Source organism: Pistacia vera, unplaced genomic scaffold (genome assembly GCF_008641045.1).
Source record: "Pistacia vera cultivar Batoury unplaced genomic scaffold, PisVer_v2 Contig291, whole genome shotgun sequence".
Taxonomy (NCBI): domain Eukaryota; kingdom Viridiplantae; phylum Streptophyta; class Magnoliopsida; order Sapindales; family Anacardiaceae; genus Pistacia; species Pistacia vera.
Window position 1 is genome coordinate 551,731 of NW_022196103.1, and position 17,430 is coordinate 569,160.

At 35.5% G+C, this 17,430-nt stretch overlaps 3 pseudogenes; 2 read left to right on the forward strand and 1 right to left on the reverse strand.

The window, feature by feature from the left end:
* The first annotated feature begins 1,880 nt into the window (after nucleotides 1–1,880).
* On the forward strand, nucleotides 1,881–2,696 carry LOC116134756 (annotated as a pseudogene).
* Nucleotides 2,697–3,511: 815 nt separating this feature from the next.
* LOC116134757 lies at nucleotides 3,512–12,172 on the reverse strand (annotated as a pseudogene).
* Nucleotides 12,173–14,388: 2,216 nt separating this feature from the next.
* LOC116134758 lies at nucleotides 14,389–16,952 on the forward strand (annotated as a pseudogene).
* The last annotated feature ends 478 nt before the right edge of the window (nucleotides 16,953–17,430 follow it).

Here is a 17,430-nt window from a genome sequence, read left to right on the forward strand (position 1 = left end):
TTATAAACATTAATTAAGCATTACATTATAGTTAAATAATTACTCAATTAAATTATAATATTATTATATTACATTATATTATGATCACTTACTTAATTATAGCATTATATAGTTAAATGATTACATAATTACTTAATTAGTTATGAATTTATAACATTACATTATAAACATTAGTAATTTACTATACTATTACATTACTTAATTAAACGATTAAAAATTTAATTAATTATAACATTACTTTATATATTTGTAATATGATTACTTAATCAATTATAACATTCCATTATAAACATTAGTATATTAATTAAATGATTTGAAATTTAATTAATTATAATATTAAATTATAGATTTATAGTATGATTACTTAATTCATTATAACATTACATTATACTATTATAGTATGATCATATAATTAATATAACATTACATAATTAAATGATTACTTAATTGATTATGACATTATATTATAAACATTAGTAATTTACTAATTTACACAATACTTAATCAAATTATTATAACATTATATTATAAATTTATGGTATGATTATTTAATTAATTATAACATTCTATTATAAACAATATTACAATACTTAATTAAATGATTAACAATTCAAGTGTTGCTTAGAGATTACAGGTTATGAGTTACATTGGACACAAATGAATGAATAATGAAAATTTGTTAGGGGTGTATTTGTAAACTTATAAGGTGTTTTTGTTATTTTTTAAACTAATAGGGGGGTAATTGATTTTTTATAGGGTACCCTGGAAAGGAACTGGAACCTGCATTTTAGGTTCCGGTTCCTTGAATTGAAGAACCTGTACTGTGCGGTTCCGGTTCCGATTCCTTTTTTTGGGAACCTGCACTGTGTGGTTCTGGTTCCGGTTCCCCCGGAAAATGCAGGGTACCCGGAACCGCTCACCCCTAAGTGTGATTGTGTGACTATTATATTTATCTTAAAATTAAATTATCTCTTTAAAGTTTACGTTAAAAACACTCTAAATTTTTAACTAATTAGCCATTCATTTATATTTATTTACTAATTAATAAAAAAATTACAAATCACCCTCTAAAAAATTATATAAACCCCCTACAGAACTTTCGATTTAGCAAATATATAAGAAATTAAAGGGGTATTGGTAATTTTCTAGGCCCATAGGACAAGTCCTATGGGTCTAAGGACCGGTCTAGGCCTTGATATTTCTCATGAGCCTAGGACCGGTCCTAGGTCCATGAGAATGGTCCTTGAAGGACCGATCCCATTTTGGGACCAGTCCTTCAATGCCCAATCTTGGGCCCGACTGGGACTGGGCTCTATTAACTTAATACACTTTTAGGGACATCAAAAGGTGTTGATTAGGATTTTGGGCAAACATCAAGGGTTCAAAATAATTGAGTAGTACTAAGTCCACAACAGTCTCTCATAACTTTATTTCACAACTCCCGACATAACAACTCGTAATTGGTTGACTCATAAATGAATCCCGCCTGCTTGCTACGGGTTCTGCCTACTCATTTGTCAACTAACCAATTACAAGTTGTCACGTCAGGAGTTATGAGAGAATGTTATAGATCTAACATTACTCATACAAATTTTCCCTTTTCCTTAATTATTATAAAAGCTATTATAATTACTCTTTTAGCCCTCCTAAACAATAGGGATAAGACAAATCTCGTGGGGCTTAAAAGTCATTGTATTGTTAAAAATATTAGTTAGATAAAAATAAAAATAAAAAGATAAAATATGATTTCCCAAGATAAAGCTGTGAGTCTGTGACCAATTTGATTGGCTGACATTACACAGAAAATCCTACGTGTCATTTAGATTCACAAACCAAAACCCATCCCCGCGAGGATGAATATTAGCCATTTCCGATCATCAATGGCGCTCTCTTCACCCACTCACTCTCACTTGCTCATCTTCATCCTCATGGACTCCATCGGAACAACTTACTCTCCTCCAAACCTCGCTTTGGCCGTCTCTTTCCCGCCAAAAATGCCTCAAGAATCGTCGCCATGGCACACCCAAAAAAAGGTACTTCATCAATTTCGATAACCTTTCAACTACCTCATATCATAATTCTCTTTTTTGCTGTGTCAATGAAAGTTTTATCATTCATGACAGGTAAACAAGTACGATGAAACTGGGAAAAGCAATGGTTCGGTGCTGGAATTTTCTACGAAGGAAGCGAAGAGGTTGAAGTTGATGTTTTTAAGAAACTTGAAAAACGTAAAGTGTTGAGCAACGTTGAAAAACAGGCTTTTATCAAAAGCCGAGGAGTTTGGTGTCACTCTATCATCTATTGAGAAGTAGGTTTTTCTCTAAAGCTGAGGAGTTGGGTTTATTGAGTTTGTTGGAGAAGGTAGGCTAGTGTTTCACCATCCACTCTGGCGTCCGCCTCTTTGCCCATATTTCTGGCCGGGTGGCGGCGATAGTGGTGGATTCTGATGACTCCGTAGGGTTGGTGGTGGTGCAAGCGGTGGTGGCTGGTGCTCTTGGAGTGGGTGCTACTGGTTGTTTGTTGGGTCTGTTGTTTTGGATGGTTTACAAGAAGCTGACTGAATAATTTTTATTTATTTTGTTGATTTTTTTTTTTTTAGGAAATAAAAAAATAATAAACATTTTCTGGGGTAAAGTACTTGCAAATGTGTAAATTGCAGAGGAGAAGATATCTTTTTACTTTGTGAGTTTGGATTAAAGAAGATAATTAAATGGAATTGATGTCGTTGTGTAATGAAGTCAGAATCTTTCTGTTTGCCATTTTTTTCCTTTCATTTTGACCGTTTGATTTTTTCGTTAATTCGGGCAGGATTGAGTTGAGTTTTAACAACAATAATTGATATTTGATACTTTTCCCATCCCTGCGCAAAGGCAAACGGTGTTTTATTTTCAGTTCACAGTTCTGAGCAAGTAATTTTCCAGAAGCAAACACCTTTTCCCTTTCTTCTGTCTAGTGTACTTAAGCATTGTATTTGCATTTTTAATTTGATGGCTTGGTCTCTGTTTGGTGCCAAGAAATTGTAGACAAAAAAAAATTTTTTTCTTCACTGGGACGAGAAGATGCCCTCGGCTCTGTGCATTTGTGCTATTCTGAGATTAAATAGTGATAGATTATTAAATTTTGTTTATTCTGTTCTCTCACATTGGCATCAAGAAACTTCAGTCTCAGTTGTGGTGAAGTCCCTGATTATTAACTATGATGTACCAGTCTAGTTAACAAATTTGCTTGATTTTTCCTCAATAAACTTAGTGATAAGATAGTTCTATTCGTGTTGAGGATTCTGGAATTGAAATGACTCTAGTTAAACTGAAGTAAGATAAATACTGCTGTATCAATATTTAAAGTAGTATATACATGTGAATCTAATTCTATATCAAACTAGTCCAAGATATAATTAGGACCATTAATAGAAATAATATAGCTAACTAATCTAGATTCTACAAGATAATCAATCACTAGAGGCTTGAGCAAGTAGAAATATGGCAATCTCTTTCTATTCAATGATGTTGAATCACGTCTCAAGGCCCTGTGGTCTGTACTTGTAGCGGTTTGCCCAGAAAAAATAATGCCAGAGAGTTTAAGCCACTTAGGATGCACATCAACCAGTAAAACCTTTCTAGGTGATAGTGATTCAAGTTGCTACCAAAGAGCCAGGGCGTGTGGCGATAAGCAACGGTGACATTGTTGATTATTGAACAAGCACTGAACTGAAGTAGTACCCCTGGCCAGCGAGGCCCAGGAGAGAGATGTGGCCAAAGATCTCATACTTATGGGGGCCTCTGAGAAGAAGAATTCCATCATGCCAGCTAATGTGAAAAGATCAGCGATCCAAGAAACAAGTATTGCAAGGCCACCCAGAGGAATGTGATGGGGAGAGGTTCAGATGAATTCAGTCGACCTGAATCAACTGTACTCTCTTTCGCTTTGTTTCCACTAGAGCTGCCACAGCCATGGCTACAATAGAGAGTATAGTCTGTCCCAATTCGTTGTAGATGAGTGACCCCATTTCCGTTTTGGTTGTTTTCTGGCAATGGAATGATCACATGATTATAGAGTGGTGCAAGAATCATGATGAACATGACGGGAAGATGGAAGAGACGCCGGTGGGACTTTAAAGGAGCCTAGCTTGGTATTCATGGTGGCAGCTGTTGAATCGAAAAAGTGGAGAGCTGAGCAAGACAACAGTTTAAGATTATCGTGGACATGAAGATGGGGAAAATCTTTAGGACTATCCTGACCTCCTACCTCCTTTTCCGTGCAATGAAAAACAGAGTGGCCAGAGTTGTTGATTAATGCTCTATTTAGAAACTTGAGACTCTCTGTTGGAATTTGACTTGGCTCGCTTTGTAGTATGACTAATTCATCCTCCTGGATTCAGAATTAGTCATACAGGAAGGATTGAGTGAACTCCCATGATGGCATTGCTGGAATTCTTACATTTGAGGTGTTATAAATTGCGCAGTTAGCACCTGTCGGACAAAAATGAAAAGGTTTTATTTAGCTCTATGCTGCGAGCTAGCTTTGGCAAATCACAGTGCTTTATGACTGATTTCAACCAAATTCTACCTTGAATATAGTGGTGATGGGGCTTCCAATGGGAATTTTGGTCTGTAGAAAGGAGAGCCAAGGAGGAAGGCTGGAATGGAGAGCAATATGTTGCAGTGGAGATCCCAAAACCCACTGCCAGCCTTTGTTGTCTTCAACCCAGACCACAAAAGTGACGCAATTAAGCTCCAGAAGCGAGACAGAACACAGTAATTGAGAATGCTGATCTCTGCTTCCTTCCTTGTTGGGTAGTCTCATCAAATTGCTCAGCTCCATGAGGAGCAAAGTGAACCTTTTATTCCTCCCACACCAGTGCCACAAGATAGAGACCCGCAAACAACATCACTGCTTTCCCGCCTTCAACTTCCTGGCATGAAGTGTTGTGTCCGCCACAGCACAGGTTGGTGGTCTCAATGAAGGCACTTGAGCTTGGACCGTTAGTAATAACAGACCCTAAGCCAGTAATTATAATTAATAAGAAACATATAGAAGACAAAACAATTGATAATATATTAATCAGAAGAAAATTATATTAGAATCCGATTCTTAAGTCTACTCATTATGCAACCAATTAATCAGGATGTGACTGGAAGATCAGATATTTGAAGTGGATTGTAGACGTTTGAATGTACATGCATCACTATATCACATAGTATGATATGACCAAAACCTATTGGTGACAAAGGTCATTTTATCCGAGGACATTGATATTACGTTCATTTTACACGAAAGCTATGGTGGGGCTGGATTCCTAATAAATCAACATAGTAGCCATAAGATTGGCACATGTTTGGAGGGATGACACATTGTGTGGTTCCTTCTGCAAAAAATAGCCAAGAGATTTCATAGTGGTGAGTCCTGCACGCTTCCGGTCTCTGTTCTAATAATGACCTCAAAGGGGACCTGTCAAAACCAGAAGGCGCTTTCTTGCAAAACTTGTAGTGATAGTTGGAGATGGCTACTGTGCAATTTGAATATCAAATTAATTGGCAGTCCTGGAAATTAGTTCACAAATCTGTAGATAATATTGGGTCATATTAAGTTCTTGGTCTATATCATCTCTATAAAGCATGATGGTGTATTATAATGGACAACTCCACCTTGTTATGTGATATTTATATAAAATAATATAAAAATATTCAGAAGTTTAATCCTTGAGAGGATCTTACCATGAATTCTATTACAGCACTGATCACATAGATGTTGTAGGTGGTGAAGAAGGCATCTGCCAAAAGCCCGCCAAGGAGAGCAAGGAGGAAGGCTGTTCCCATGAAATTAGTCACCGTGTTTGCGGCGCTTGATGGAGAAAAATGCAAGAACTTTGAGAGGTAAAGTACAAGGTTGCTTGCATGGCCAGGAATGCTAGATTCTCCAGTACCTCCACAACTAAGTATTGCAGCATAGAAAATCCACAATAAGGTCACGTTTCAAACTAATCTATACTGATACATGTAAATATAGTATTTCTTGTGATATATATAAGTTCCGAAGGTTTTCCAGCAACCTAGTTTTATATGATGGTTAGCTTATGGTAAAGAAAGAAATGAAAATGTGCTTTAATCATTAAGCTATGCATACTGACCCAAGACGAAAGAGGCAGCAAGCATGCCACCGTGACGCCCTCGCAAGGCAGGTTTGTTCCTCCAGTCCACATATCCCTCCCATGTGTTTAATTGCTGCAACTCATCCTACAAAGACGAACAAAGAATTTATGAAAACTTGCCAGGGAAATTAAGAGGTGAAAAGAAGAGACAAAAAAGGAAATGTGAATACAAGAACAGAGAAGTTCCAGTATCCTACCATTATATATAAATTTCTTAAAACTTATATGAAACTCAGGTAAAAGAAGACTTTAATTCAGTGGGGAAGTACTTTCTTGAACCAGCGAGGGTAGTAGCAAGCGGAGTCTTATATATATACAGACTGGGCAAAAGGTGGGACGGCCCGAGCAATAGAGAAGGTCTAGACTCAATGACAATGACCATTCATTCTCTCTTAGTTTCAATTTTCAAGATTACAGTTTGTACATATCTGAGAAGAGCCAAATAGGTGGGGCTTTGATCTTATTAGGATTCACTGGTTCAACTTACGAGGAAATAAAATAAAACTAAAGAATGTCGAATCCTTCTACATATGTGAGCTTAATTATTTGTTCTCCTGTATGTACTCTTATTAATTTAAGCATTTGGTTTAATACTAGCCTAAAATAACAATAATTTATGGTGTAAGAATGTTATCATTTTACTGCCTGAGTAAATAGAATTGTGGTGTTAGATGATTTACTGGAGAATACGTGCAACATGTAGTTGTCAACAGACATGAACTGTGATGACAAGAGGAGATATAAAATGTAAAGAAACAAGTGGACTAGATTAAATGAGGCTCCATAATAGTATTTGCTTGTGCTGGAAGATTGGAGGTAAAGTTTCTAGCTTTTCATACATGCCCCACACCCACACAAAAAACAATCACTCAATCTCAGTAGTGGGAAGAGCACTGGATATTAAAGCTAATGTCAAGAGATCAATGCTTTATCTACTTGCACTAACTTTGAATTATCTTATTATGACCATTCCTATCCTGAAAAATTCATGATTTATCTTACGTAATCCTAACCGTATATGCAGATTTAACTGCTTTGATTGAGTTTTGACCATTTTCTTCTGTGAAATCAAGGGCCTCTCATATTTTATCATTTTATTGCCCATTCATCTTAAATTGTGTTAGCTTCTTACTAGTAGAATCATCTATTCCTTCAAAGCCGATGCCGGGTGGAGTAGGTATCCTTTCTGGGCCACCTGTAATTCCTTCCTTTCCTTTTCAATAATTGAAAGAATGTGATAGTCCAGATAGATTTGGGTACCTGAAATCTCTCCAAAATGAGTGGCTAAGAGTCTTAATATAATGGGTCCTACTAATCCGCCATTTTCTTCCATGCATTGCCATCCTACACTAGTTTGTTTACCTCTTATTCATTTCAATCAAATCGTGATTAAAATGCCAAGATTATGTCAAACAAGAATAAAGCAACACGAATATCCTTATTTATGTCCCTAATTTAGCTTACTAAAACATAAACCCACCTCATTTGTCTAATTTTTTGTGCGGTAAGATTTGTAAAACACGACTATACAAAACTTCTGGACAGTGAGGAAGAGGCCAGGGAGAAAGTAGTTGTCATTGTCATGGGGCGGTGGCACATGCAAATGCAGAAACAGGGATGTTTATCAGATAAATTATTGAAATCAACTGTGTGCATGGATTGTTGGTGATACTATTGGAATGAGGGAATACTAACTGTAGTTTTCGAGTTGCCAGCAGTTCACATTCTGTATAGCCTTACCGTAGTAAAGACCCTATGTGTTATTTTCATATATTTTCTCCACTCAATTTGAGAAAGGTTTGAGTTTTAGTGACTTGGTTCTTAAAGCAGTTTATATTCTGATTCTCCCTTTCTTGTAGATAGTTGGATCTCCTAGATTAGATTACCCCTGTTGGATGGAAGAAGAATATAAGAATGCTTATCATATCAGATTATTCCTGAGATAAACAGTCTTTTTCATTTGGCTGGTGGACTAATAATTTGAGTTTACAGAAAAAGTTCGAATCTTGCTACTTGCTTACTAGTGCTATGACAGGAGAACACTGTAACTAATCACAATCTCTAAATTGAATAATTATCAGAAAAGGAAAAGATGGATATAAATAACTAATTCTGGAGAAGGATGAAATAAAAAGAAGATGTTTCTATCGCACATTGTTTGTGCTCTAAATATCTGACCATATATCCCAGAAATTTGTATGGTTCAAGTAAAATTAGAATTTGTTCCTCCAACTTTAACTCTCGAATGTTGAATACCTTGCGTATATACATATTCTACATTATCTACTAATCAAACGTCAATTATATATATATATCTTAACTTATAATTTTAATCCTAAAAAGATCACATTTTCAGGCTGAGGCCGGCTGCTTAAATTTAATCTTTACACATGCTGGACTCATCTTTAAAAATTCTTTCTCACCACCAGGATTAAGTAAACAGTACAGATATTTCAGTCATTTGGGCATATGCATGCCTTTTAATTGAGCAGGTGGGCTGACAAGTGAGGTGGTGGAGTGGATCTATTGAAGTGGCAGGCAAAGAAGGGATGCTGCACGAGGCCCATAAAATAAATTTGTGTCGGCAACATTGAGCAGTTGTCGTGGTTACCAGAAACTCCAGATTGTGACCACCACATTTGGCAGATTAATGCCACCGACCATTTGGTTGTGAAATGAAATGAAGACTACTAAAATTAGTTACCAATAATTCATGAGCAGTTTGTTTCAAATAAATATAAATGGGTATAGATTGAAAATGGGTTCAATCCGGTTGTTGGTTGGCAACCATGAAATGACTAGAAGCAATTTAATCCAGTCTTTGTGCTCCATATTCAGTACGAATGTCCTCTGTAGATTCGGACTTTGTGGGAATTGGAATCACCATTAACATAGTTGACACATTTGCTAGTAGGAAATTTATAACTATCCAATCGCTTGTGTTAGAACCAGGATAATAACTATCAACTTCAAGGTGTGTATAAATGCCACTTTCCTATAGGAAATTTCGCCCCTTTATAGTGCAAATAGGATCAACGAATTTCTTTAAGTTACAATGAAGAACCTGCTTGTGTTATGCACAAAACAGAAGCAAACTAGAGAGAGTTTTGATTATAATAGAATTGTAGTTTTCTTTGTTATGTACTTTTATAGAAAATCTTATTTCTTATATATGATTGTTGATACCTTTTAAAGAGAAGGTGCCTTTTAAAAAACCCTTGAGATATGGGCATGACCTTTTGAAGGTACATGATCTTTTAAAGGTATATAACCTTTTGAAGATGCATGACCTTTTGATAATAGACATGCCCAATTAGGAAAATGTCTCATAATCCCCTGCCATTTTTCTAATTTGATAATACATGCTAGGTCCAACAACAATTCTATAAGTAATATGCATAAATAATGGTATTTTGCAATTTGAACCATTACATAGTGAAAGTTCATTACAACAAATCTGAATAATTTGGTAGACAAGCTTTGAACCATACAATCTTTTTGTCAAGTTGTATAAAAGTTCACATTTATCACTTTGATGCCAAGACATCTCAATCGTGGTTGACAAGTAAAAGGCCATGTGTTTGTATCATTCATGAGAGATTTTAGAGCCAAACCTTTAAGCTCCTAAAAGCAGCACCACTTCACTCTCATATAGGTAGACTCTATCAAAAGTGTCCCCGCTATTTTATCACTTCGATGAAAAACCATCAATAGGTCTATTAAGTGTAAATTACTCAATCTTCCTTTTAAGACTACGGGAACCAAGTACTATTTTTTGCTTTGGGATGTTAGAGAAAATTTATAGTACTTCTAACCACTCTAATAATGTACTTTGACTCATTGAACTCAAAACTTGACGTTGTACCAAGCATTAAGTTGAGTTTCCATTATTGGTGATTATATTCAATAGGCTTGAAACCCATCCCCTTTGATGTTTTATTTATCAAGTCTCTTGCTAATCCCTTTGTTAAAGGATCAGCTAGATTCAGACTTGATTTGACATAGTTAATTGTGATTACTCCATTTGCGATTAAATCTCTTACATAACTATGTCTAAGTCCAATGTGTCTTGACTTTCCATTATATACATGGTCTCTTGACAAAGTAGCTTCACTATCACAATGTATATAAATTAGTACTATTGGTTTTGGCCACAATGGTACCTCATATAACAAATCTCGTATCCATTCTGTTTCTTTGCTTGTAGAAGCTAGTGCTACAAATTCAGCAACCTTGGTGGAGTCAGTTATGCATGTCTGTCTCTTTGAACCCTAAGAAATTGCACCACCTTCAAGCATAAAAATCCACCCATTTGTCGAGGCATGATCCTCTCTGTCAATAATCCAACTTGCATTAGAGTAACCTTCCAAAGCAAAAGGATACCCTCCATAGTTTATTGTTTTCTTTACCTTAGTATTCTTTTAACACCATGCTAGTGTAAATTACCTGCATTACTGGCGTACCTACTTAGATTTTGTTCCTTTACTATGTAGATCTAATTTAACCATGCCATACAATCTTCTAAAATTCAAATGTCCAAGTCTATAATGCCAAAAAAATTTAGACTCAACAATATAAGCAAAAGCAACTTTATTACTATTATCAGTCATACCAATATTGGCAATATTAAGTTTGAACATGTCATCACACAAGTAACCCTTCCCAACAAACATGCCTCCTTTGGACAGAACAAAATTATCTGCCTCAAATACAAGTTTGAACCCAAATTTGTTCAATAAACTACCGGATGCAAGATTCTTCCAACCTCTGGTACATAATACACATTGGTTAATGTCAATTTCTCAACAGATGTAAATTCTAACTCTACTTTTCCAATTCCCTTGACTTGGGCAGTTAAGGAGTTTCCCATGAACAATACCATGTCATCTTGTACTGGTTCAATGGATTTGAAAAAATCCTTGTTCTTGCAAACATGTCTTGTCGCACCAGAATCAACCCACCATGCAGAATTATCTTCTAGTAAATTGATCTCATAAATCATTGCTACTAGGTTCTCATTTTCCGCACTAGTAGAGTACTTCTCCTTCTTCTTTTTCTAGAATTTGAAAAAAAAAAATCCTTGTTCTTGTAGACATGTCTTGTCACACCAGAATCAACCCGCCATGCATAATTATCTTCTAGTAGATTGATTTCATAAATTATTGCTATCAGGTTCTCATTTTCCGCACTAGTGCGTACTTCTCCTTTTTTTTTTTTTTTTTCCCAAAATCGACAATCCTTCTTGAAGTGGCCATGTTTTCCACAAAAGAAACATTTTGCTTCTTTCTCTGGTTTCTTGCTTTTATGTCCAACATTAGGACCATGGAAAACCCTCTTATTTGCAAACTTGGAAGTTTGTTTTTCTTCCACCATATGAATTTTGGAATCCGGAACTAATTGTTCCTTTGGTTCATCCTGCAAATGAAATTCTTCTTCCACACGCAAAGATTTAGCCAAATCATCAAGTGATATGTCATCCTTTTTATGTTTGAGACTTCTTCTGAAGTCTCTCCATGTTGGGGGTAATTTATCAATTATTGAAGAGACAATTATGGTTTCATCTATATGCATTTTATGCATTTTGAAATGATTCAGAATTCTTTCAATTTCATTAAGTTGTTCCATAAGAGGTCTATTATCTACCATTTTATAGGAATTAAAACGAGAGACAAGAAATTTCTTACTTGTAGCATTCTCTTGCATGTACTTTGTCTCCAGTTTTTCCCACAATACTTTTGCAGTAGACACTCCTTGATAAATGTCAAATAATGCATCTGACATTGCATTCAGCATGTGTCCCCTGTAGATTTCATCATCATGTTCAAATTTATGCCGCTTCCTTGTTTCAACAATGGTTTCATTCTCCGTTTCCTCAGGTTTTGGAGTGTTCAGCACATAAGCAACTTGCAGAGACACCAAAAGAAAATGAATCCTTCTCTGCCATCGAATGAAATTTCCTCCATCAAACCTCTTTAACTTCACGAAGTCAGTAGTCATCTCCCTTTGAGTATGAAGTGAAGCCATCTTGTTGCAAATGGAAGTAATCAAAAAATTTCATTTAGTTTGTTAGAACAAGGATAGTGACTGCCAACTTCAAGGCGTGTATCAATGCCACTTCTCTAAAGAAAATTTTGCCCCTTTATATTGCAAATATGATCAACGAATTTCTTTAGGATACAATGAAGAACCTGCTTATGTTATGCATAAAACAGAAGCAAACTAGAGAGAGTTTTGATTATAATAGAATTGTAGTTTTCTTTGTTATGTACATTTATAAAAAAATCTTACTTTTTATATAGGATTGTTGGTACCTTTTAAAGAGAAAGTACCTTTCGAAAAACATTTTGAGATATGGGTACAACCTTTTAAAGGTACATGACCTTTTAGAGATACATGACATTTTGAAGATACATGACCTTTTGATAAATAGACATGCCCAATTAGGAAAATATCTCACAGCTTGGACATACACCAATTTTTTCTTTTTTTTTGCCCCAGAAAAAGGGGGGGGGGGGGGGGGGGGGGGGGGGGGGGGTGTTAGGGAGCGGGCATGTAGGATTGGTAAGTGATTCATGGGCCGGCCTTTGGTCCATTTATCAATATCTCATGAGATATATTATGTTTGTTGTCTCATCATCCCGGTGAATCTAAAGTTCACAACACCTCCTTTCATGAATGAGTAAATGACTTCACCCAAATAATGTTTAAATGACACTTTTTCACCCGCAAACTTTTAAAATATTACTTTACTATCCAAATTTATATTTTGTTTACTACCCAAAAAACACTTTCTGATTCGGTGGTGACCAGAGAACAAACTCGATCTGGACTATACTTTTGGTGCTGGAATTTTGGATTTTGGTGGTCATGATTGGTCAGAATTTCACTTGAAAAGGGCGGCTACGTAAACCTTAATTGCTCAAGTACAAGCAATTGACGAGTCGGCCAGAGTAAGGTTTGAGAGGGTTTTGGTAAGTGATAATTGGGAAATAGAACGGTGGCAGTGTGGGGTCGCAATGATGTTTGAATCGGTCAATGATTGGCAAAGTCGACGGAATGATTTTGAATTTTTAAATTGATTTTTTAAAAAGTAAAAAATAATCCCTTTTCAACTTCTCCATCTTATTCAAATTTTTTGATTAAATTCAAATATGATTTTTCATATCCTCGTATTTCTTTTTAATAGTCCACTCCAAATATGTTAGTTCGTAAACTTGAAGTTATAAACTAATCCAATTAAAAAACAAAACAAAAAAACTAACTAACTTCCCATTTAATAGATAATCCCACTTACAGGATGGAGTGACGGAAGTTAATACATAACTTTGTACTTAACAAATGTAGAAAATCTGATTAAGAAAACAAAACCTTGAGTTTAGGAGACTTAGAAGAGAAAAACATTAAATATATAGATGGTTACCAAGTTATATTATAATTGGCATATTTCAATAGACAAAATAAAACATGGGATGATATACTTAATAATGGAGGCTAAAAATCATGTCTAGGAGTAATATTAACATTTGCCAACAAATGGGCTTCTCTTAACGAGATACGGGACACGAGACTTTAGCCAGTGCATTGGACCCAATAAAACTTCTTCGAGCCCACTAAAACATGATGCAGTATGGCACTGCACCACTTATAAAGTTATGGTGAGCTCCATTGTTTAGCTCGGGAAAGGAAGAAAATAAAATAGTTCTATTTTTAATTTACCAGGGTCACATATAATTTATGTTAAAATTTCATGGAAGGGAAGCCTAACTAAACTATAATTCTCAAAAGCTCAAAACAATTTCTACCACTGCTTACATCAAATTCCTATGGGCTTAATCTCTCATAAGTTACAAAGCCCATGCTCTGATATAATCAAAGCCTGAAAGTGAAAAACCCAAAATATCTAGGTATGCGTTTGGTTTAATATTTTTATCCCTATTCTGGATCCTATTTTTCAAATCGCGTTTGGTACAATATTCTCAAAATATTACCCTATTTTTTTTAATTACATTTTAACCCCATAAGGTTATTAATTTCACTAAATACCCCCTGAAAAAAAAGTTTAAAATTAACAAAAACACCCCCATCAACCCAACTTGTCAGATTCCGGCAACCACCGTCGGTGATAGCCGGAATCTGTACAGGAACAGAGATCAGTAGATCGAATAGTGGTGACCGATTAATATTTGTTGCTAGAATTAGGCGAAAATTAACTAATAAGTACCGAAAATTCTAGCTTTACAATGGCTAACCACGACGATGAATCAGTGTTGAAGTGAGCAGAGTTTTGTAGAGAAGTTATCGAAAGTTAATAGTGGTGGATTGAGAACAATTTTGTCGCTATAACCGCTTTGGGTAGTAATAGATATTAATTTGGGTGAAAAGTGATATTTAAACTTTTGATAGAAAATGTCATTAAGGAAAACCTTGAGTTGGAAAAATCATTTACTCTATTTTAAACAATAATACTACTCACAACTTTTCATACAAAGTTTCTTCACAAATTTATGTGACAAAAGATGATGAGTAATTTTAAATTTAAAATAATTTACTGAATTATCTTTTATCCATAAATTGAGAGAAAAACTCGTATAGAAGATTGTGATTGTAGTATACTTTTTTAACAGATATTATATGTATTATATAGAATTTGTCGTTTTATCTCTTTAAAATAGGTTTGTACATTAAAAAAGAATGAGGGGTATCAAAGTAAAGAGGGAACAGAGTAAGCTTACGTGCACATATCTGCGCTGCTTTATTAAACCCAACAAGCAACAACCTCCTTCTTTAAATCTCTCAAACCAAACCAAACTTTCTCTTAACTCTTCATTCTTCAATCTCTCCTTTCCACTGCTTCATCTTTCACTCTCTCATACTTCACTTCTTCTGAAAAGCTTTCAAGAAACCCCTCAAATTGTTCTTCTGAGTGATGGGCACGACAGCGCTGTTCCCATACTTCTCACATAACCGAGATCATCATCACCAGCTTCTTTCGTCATAAGCACAATTAAGTTTTTTTTTTTTTTCTTTCTATCGGTGTTATTTGACTGTTGGATCATCGGTTCAAAAAGCTGTAGTATGGCAGCTTAAGAGAGAGTGATCAAGTTTGACTTAATGGCGGGTGGGAGGATATAATATGTGGTAACTGTAGTGGTAGTGTGATGGTTCAAGTCTTTGTGTTTTGATTCAAAGCCAAAAGGGTGCTCGCTCTTCTCAGCCTCTCGACTCTCCCTTCCTTCTGCTCTACTTCTTCTCCTTTTCTGGGTTACTTTTCTTTTCACTTTTTCCTCTGGTAGTGTGTGTTTATGTCTTTTTTTGGTTTGGTTTCGGTTTATTAACTGTCCAACTTACTATGTAGATCTTCTGACATGATTATTTCTTGTTGGAAAAATTGGATTATAGTTTTTTTTTTTCTTAATTAACTATGAACAATGCAATTTTATTTGTGTTGTATCAGTTTGGACTAAGCTGCTTGTTTCGGTGAAAAAAATTTCTCGATGAGTTTTTTGTTTGAAGTCAATACTTTGATGATACTTTCGAGAGCAATAAATTTTCATTTACATCTTATTGTTGTAATAGCGACAATTCATTTCTTATCCTTGGTTTTCCTTCTTGTTCTCTTCTTCATCTTGTTTATTTTTAAACTTGCTCTGAGTGATCGGGTGAGGCCTTCCTTTATGGGGATTGTCTATGGAATTGCATCAGATGGACTATAGATCAGTAAAGTAGCAAAGAAAAACCGAAATTAATCATATCTCAATGTCACAAAGCAGTCAATGTGATCACAAAGTAGTCAATTCTTTTCATTAACTGGAATAAAAATTATGGAGCAAAAGAGTACTTCTATAAGTACGATAAATACGTAATTGACAATTCTTGACAGTTACTCCTGATCTGATATAAAGAAATTAAGATGTCCTCTAAAGGTGCTGTGTGTCTTGAATTCAGGATCACGATCCATGGTCAGCTTTGAAGATGTTCATCTAGCAAACGGATCCAACAAGTCCTTTTTCCGCCCCTTTGAACACGAGAAAATGGGGAGAGGACTTTGATGAGTTATTCATCAACCTGAAAAAAAGAGACGGCTTTCAGTCGATCAAGTTCAATTTCTTGAGAAAAGTTTCGAGTAGAGAACAACTGAACCCGACCGAAAAGTCCAATTGCAAAGGACCTCGGCTTGCAGCCTAGGCAGGTGGCAATATTGTTTCAAAACCGCCGGGCTCGCTGGAAAACAAAACAGCTGGAGAAGGACTACCATATTGCAAACGAGTTACAATAACCTAAGGCAGTTATGACAACCTCCTTAAGGAGAAGGATAAACTGAAAGCTGAGGTAAATTTCAATTGGTTCCTCAGAGTTCTCTATAAATTAATTTGCTTTGAGTTATGATTATACTTATGGTTGATTATGAAATTTCAGGTGGTTATCCTCACAGACAAGCTACATCTAAAGAGAAAGGAGTGGAAAGACAGAATTGTGTAATGTAAACAAACATTGTCACAAGAACAACTACCACAAAAGCCTATTGCTGATTCTTCATCTGAGGGGGAAGTGTCAAAAGTTTCAATTGTGGGTGTAAACAAGAGATATCAGTCGGCAAGAAGTGACATCTTTGACTCAGAAGCACACATACACTGATGGGGTTCATTCTTCACTGTTGGAGACTTGTGATTCATCTTATGTTTTGAACCTGACCAATCCGATTTGTCACAAGATGAAGATGATAACTTGAGCAAGAACTTCTTGCCTCCATATCTTCCCAAAGCTTGAAGAAGCTGATTATCAGAGCCGCCCACGAGTTATGTAAATTTGGTTCCCATGAAGATCATTCCTTTTGGCCCTGGTCTACTGATCAAGTATCCTTGGTATATATATATATCTTATGTGTTTTTCTAGTTCCGTTTAAAGCCTGTTACAGTGTTAAGTATAAATAGAGAACAAATAAATCAATGGCCCCCCAATGCAGAATTTGGTTGTAGTTGGAAATCAATATATGGAGGTTTTGCCCCGCTGTAATTTTGTCATCTAGGGGTTCTTAGAGTTGAATGGAACTTTTCTGTTCAGAATGTAATTAAATGATGTATTTAATTTGCAGAAAATATATCTTTTCTTTTGTCAATGTCTATTTCTAAAGAAGTAATAATCTGTGTGCTGCTCAAAACTGCGGGAATACTTCTCAAGTAGAGATGACTTTGAGAGAATCATACATAAATACATAATGTTCTGGCAAATGTAATGAAAATTCGTCTCTTTTAGTTTTATCCAAAGAATAAAAAATGGTCCGA